This window comes from Arachis duranensis, chromosome 6, assembly GCF_000817695.3.
Source record: "Arachis duranensis cultivar V14167 chromosome 6, aradu.V14167.gnm2.J7QH, whole genome shotgun sequence".
Taxonomy (NCBI): Eukaryota; Viridiplantae; Streptophyta; class Magnoliopsida; order Fabales; family Fabaceae; genus Arachis; species Arachis duranensis.
Genome location: NC_029777.3, coordinates 40521340 through 40527066, shown reverse-complemented (window position 1 = coordinate 40527066; position 5727 = coordinate 40521340).

Sequence of the window (5727 nt, the reverse complement as noted above, 5' to 3'; positions counted from 1 at the left end):
TGAGGAGTGGGAAGACATTGAATAACACTGCTCAAAGTAGCAAAAAGCCAATAAAGGAACAATTGACAGAGGATAACGAAACCACTGTCCAAAATCCCTCTGGGGACAGTAAGAGCCCAGAGAGGAATGTTATTGGCGTTCAAACGCCAGGAGGGGGGGGGGAGCTGGCGTTAAACGCCCATTCCCTGCCCAGTTCTGGCGTTCAAACGCCAGAAAAGGGGGAAAAGTTTGCGTTAAACGCCCATTCTTCACCCAATCCTGGCGTTTAAACGTCAATGGGGAATCAGACACCTGAGAGTGCTGATAGTAACCCCTCTAAAAAGGCTTCTCCAACCACCTCTGTAAGGAATAAACCTGCAGCAACTAAAGTTCAAGAATATAAAGCCAAGATGCCTTATCCTCAGAAACTCCGCCAAGCGGAACAGGATAAGCAATTTGCCCGCTTTGCAGACTATCTAAGGACTCTTGAAATAAAGATTTTGTTTGCAGAGGCACTTGAGCAAATACCTTCTTATGCTAAGTTCATGAAAGAGATCTTAAGTCATAAGAAGGATTGGAGAGAAACTAAAAAAGTGTTTCTCACTGAAGAATGCAGTGCAGTCATTCTGAAAAGCTTACCAAAAAAGATTCAAGATCCAAGAAGTTTTATGATACCATGCACATTAGAGGGTACTTGTACCAAGAAAGCTCTATGTGATCTTGGGGCAAGTATCAACCTAATACCTGCATCCACTATTAGAAAGCTCGGCTTGACTGAAGAGGTCAAACCAACCCGGATATGTCTTCAACTTGCTGATGGCTCCATTAAATACCCATCAGGCATAATTGAGGACATGATTGTCAAGGTTGGGCCATTTGCCTTTCCCACTGACTTTGTAGTGCTGGAAATGGAGGAGCACAAGAGTGCAACTCTCATTCTAGGAAGACCTTTCCTAGCAACTGGACGAACCCTCATCGACGTCCAAAAAGGGGAATTAACCCTGAGAGTCAATGAGGATGAGTTCAAGTTGAATGTTGTCAAAGCTATGCAGCATCCAGACACATCAAATGACTGCATGAGCGCTGATATTATTGACTCTTTGGTGGATGAGGTCAATATGACTGAAAGTCTTGAATCAGAGCTAGAGGACATCTTTAAAGATGTTCAGCCTGATCTGGAGGAACTAAAGGAAATAAAAGAAATTCTGAAAATTCCTCAAGAAGAAGATAAGCCTCCTAAACCCGAGCTCAAGCCACTGCCACCATCCCTGAAATATGCATTTCTGGGAGAGGGTGACACTTTTCCAGTGATCATAAGCTCTGCTTTAAATCCACAGGAAGAGGAAGCACTAATTCAAGTGCTAAGGACACACAAGACAGCTCTTGGGTGGTCCATAAGTGATCTTAAGGGCATTAGCCCAGCAAGATGCATGCACAAGATCCTATTGGAGGATGATGCTAAGCCAGTGGTTCAACCACAAAGGCGGCTAAATCCAGCCATGAAGGACGTGGTGCAGAAAGAGGTCACTAAGTTACTAGAGGCTGGGATTATTTATCCTATTTCTGATAGCCCCTGGGTGAGCCCTGTCCACGTTGTCCCCAAGAAGGGAGGCATAACAGTGGTTCATAATGAAATGAATGAACTGGTTCCTACAAGAACAATTACAGGGTGGCGTATGTGTATTGACTACAGAAGGCTTAATACAGCCACCAGAAAGGATCATTTTCCTTTACCATTCATAGACCAGATGCTAGAGAGACTGGCAGGTCATGAATATTACTGCTTTTTGGATGGCTATTCAGGTTACAACCAAATTGTAGTAGATCCTCAGGACCAAGAGAAAACAACATTTACATGTCCTTCTGGAGTATTTGCCTATAGAAGAATGCCTTTTGGTTTGTGCAATGCACCTGCAACCTTTCAGAGGTGCATGCTCTCTATCTTCTCAGATATGGTAGAGAAATTTCTGGAAGTCTTCATGGATGACTTTTCAGTATTTGGAGACTCATTCAGCTCCTGCCTTGACCATCTAGCACTTGTTCTGAAAAGATGCCAAGAGACCAACCTAGTTTTAAACTAGGAAAAATGTCACTTTTTGGTGACTGAAGGGATTGTCCTTGGGCATAAAATTTCAAACAAGGGAATAGAGGTGGATCAAGCTAAAGTTGAAGTAATTGAAAAATTACCACCACCTACCAATGTTAAAGCAATCAGAAGCTTTCTGGGGCATGCAGGATTCTACAGAAGGTTTATAAAGGATTTTTCAAAAATCGCCAAACCTCTGAGTAATCTGCTAGCTGCTGACACGCCATTTATCTTTGATAAGGAGTGTCTGCAGGCATTTGAGACTCTGAAAGCTAAGTTGGTCACAGCACCAGTTATCTCTGCACTAGACTGGACATTACCATTTGAACTAATGTGTGATGCCAGTGACCATGCCATTGGTGCAGTATTGGGACAAAGGCATGGTAAACTTCTGCATGTTATTTATTATGGCAGCCATATTCTAAATGATGCACAAAAGAACTACACAACCACAGAAAAGGAGTTACTTGCAGTGGTTTATGCCATTGACAAGTTCAGATCTTATTTAGTATGATCAAAAGTGATTGTGTACACTGACCATGCTGCTCTTAAATATCTACTCACAAAGCAGGATTCAAAACCCAAGCTCATAAGATGGGTGTTGCTTCTGCAAGAGTTTGATATAGAAATAAGAGACAAAAAAGGGACAGAGAATCAAGTAGCCGATCACCTGTCCCGGATAGAACCAGTAGCAGGAGCATCCCTCCCTCCTACTGAGATCTCTGAAACCTTTCCGGATGAGCAATTATTTGCTATTCAGGAGGCTCCGTGGCTTGCAGACAGTGCAAACTATAAGACTCAAGGTTCTCCTTCTGTAACCATGGAAAGGAAGCATGAAGAGCTTCTCTCAAAACAGAGCCCCCACAGTCAAACTCTAAGTTTGGTGTTGGGAGGCCACAACCAACTTCTACGTTTGGTGTTGAACCCCCACATTCAAACTCTAAGTTTGGTGTTGGGAGGTTCCAACATGGCTCAGAGTATCTATGAGGCTCCATGAGAGCCCACTGTCAAGCTACTGACATTAAAGAAGCGCTTGTTGGGAGGCAACCCAATGTTATATTTATTATTTTCCTTTGTTATTTTATGTTTTCTATAGGTTGATGATCATAGAAAGTCACAAAATCAATTGAAAAAGCAGAAACAGAATGAAAAACAGCACACCCTGGAGGAAAACTTGCTGGCATTTAAACGCCAGTAAGGGCAGCAAATGGGTGTTTAACGCCCAGTCTGGCACCATTCTGGGCGTTTAACGCCAGAAAGGGGCACCAGACTGGCGTTAAACGCCAGGAATGGGCATCAAGCTGGCGTTAAATGCCAGAAATGGGCACCAGCCCGGCGTTTAACGCCAGGATTGGCAGAAGGAGCATTTTTGCTCGTCACTTGGTGCAGGGATGAATTATGCTTGACACCTCAGGATTTGTGGACCCCACAGGACCCCCAGCAAACCTTCTAAGTTTGGTGTGGTAAAAGCGTTACTTTTTGTTTCTCCATAACCATTTATGACACCTAAGGCCGGAGAAACCTCTAGAAAGAGGAAAGGGAAGGCAAAAGCTTCCACCTCCAAGCCATGGGAGATGGAGAGATTCATCTTAAGGGATGCACTTTCCTCCACAAAACTATTGGGAGCAAATCAACACCTCCCTAGGAGAATTGAGTTCCAACATGGGACAACTAAGGGTGGAGCACCAAGAACATTCCATCCTCCTCCATGAAATTAAAGAAGATCAAAGAATCATGAGAGAGGAGCAACAAAGGCAAGGAAGAGACATTGAGGAGCTCAAGCACTCCATAAGATCTTCAAGAGGAAGAACAAGTTGTCATCACTAAGGTGGACCCGTTCTTTAATCTCCTTGTTCTTTATTTTCTATTTTTCGAATTTTTATGCTTATGTTTATCTATGTTTGTGTCTTATTACATGATCATTAGTATCTTAGTGTCTAGCCTTAAAGCTATGAATGTCCTATGAATCCATCACCTTTCTTAAATGAAAAATGTTTTTATTACAAAAGAACAAGAAGTACAGGTTTTCGAATTTATCTCTGAAACTAGTTGAATTAGTTTGATGTGGTGACAATACTTTTTGTTTTCTGAATGAATGTTTGAACAGTGCATATGTCTTTTGAATTTGTTGTTTAAAGAATGTTAAAATTGTTGGCTCTTGAAAGAATGATGGAAAAGGAGAAATGTTATTGAGGATCTAAAAAATCATCAAATTGATTCTTGAAGCAAGAAAAAGCAAAAAAAAAAAATAATAATAAAAAGAAAAAAAAAGAAAAAAAAGAGAAGAAGAAAAAGCAAGCAGAAAAAGCCAATAGCCCTTTAAACCAAAAAGCAAGGGTAGAAATAAAAAGTAATCCAAGGCAAAAAGAGTGTGCTTAAGAACCCTGGACACCTCTAATTGGGGACTCTAGCAAAGCTGAGTCACAATCTAAAAAGGTTCACCCAGTTATGTGTCTGTGGCATGTATGTTTCCGGTGGTAATACTGGAAGACAGAGTGCTTTGGGCCACAGCCAAGACTCATAAAGTAGCTATGTTCAAGAATCATCATACTTAACTAGGAGAATCAATAACACTATCTGAATTCTGAGTTCCTATAGATGCCAATCATTCTAAATTTCAAAGGATAAAGTGAGATGCCAAAACCGTTCAGAAGCAAAAAGCTACTAGTCCCGCTCATCTAATTGGAGCTAAGTTTCATTGATATTTTGGAGTCTATAGTATGTTCTCTTCTTTTTATCCTATTTGATTTTCAGTTGCTTGGGGACAAGCAACAATTTAAGTTTGGTGTTGTGATGAGCGGATAATTTATACGCTTTTTGGCACTATTTTTAGTATGTTTTTAGTACATTTTAGTTAGTTCTTAGTATGTTTTTATTAGTTTTTATTTAAAATTCACTTTTTTGGGCTTTACTATGAGTTTGTGTGTTTTTCTGTGATTTCAGGTATTTTCTGGCTGAAATTGAGGGACCTGAGCAAAAATCTGATTCAGAGGCTGAAAAGGACTGTAGATGCTGTTGGATTCTGACCTTCCTGCACTCGAAGTAGATTTGCTGGAGCTACAGAAGCCCAATTGGCGCGCTCTTAATTGCGTTGGAAAGTAGACATCCTGGACTTTTCAGCAATGTATAATACTCCATACTTTGCCCGAGATTTGATGGCCCAAACCGGCATTGCAAATCAGCTTCAGAAATCCCAGCGTTAAACGCCGAAACTGGCACAAAACTTGGAGTTAAACGCCCAAACTGGCATAAAAGCTGGCGTTTAACTCCAGAAAAAGTCTCTACACATGAAAGCTTCAATGCTCAGCCCAAGCACACACCAAGTGGACCCCGGAAGTGGATTTTTACGTCATTTACTCATCTCTGTATACCCTAGGTTACTAGTTCACTATTAATAGGACCCTTTGATATTGTATCTCTACCTCATGACACATTACACGTTTCTTATTGTATCTTCTACGGCATGAGTCTCTAAACCCCATGGTTGGGGGTGAGGAGCTCTGCTGTGTCTTGATAGATTAATGCAATTACTACTATTTCTCATTCAATCATGCTTGCTTCCATTCTAAGATAATACTTGTTCTTAACCCGGATGAATGTGATGATCCGTGACAATCATCATCATTCTCAACTATGAACGCGTGCCTAACAACCACCTCTGT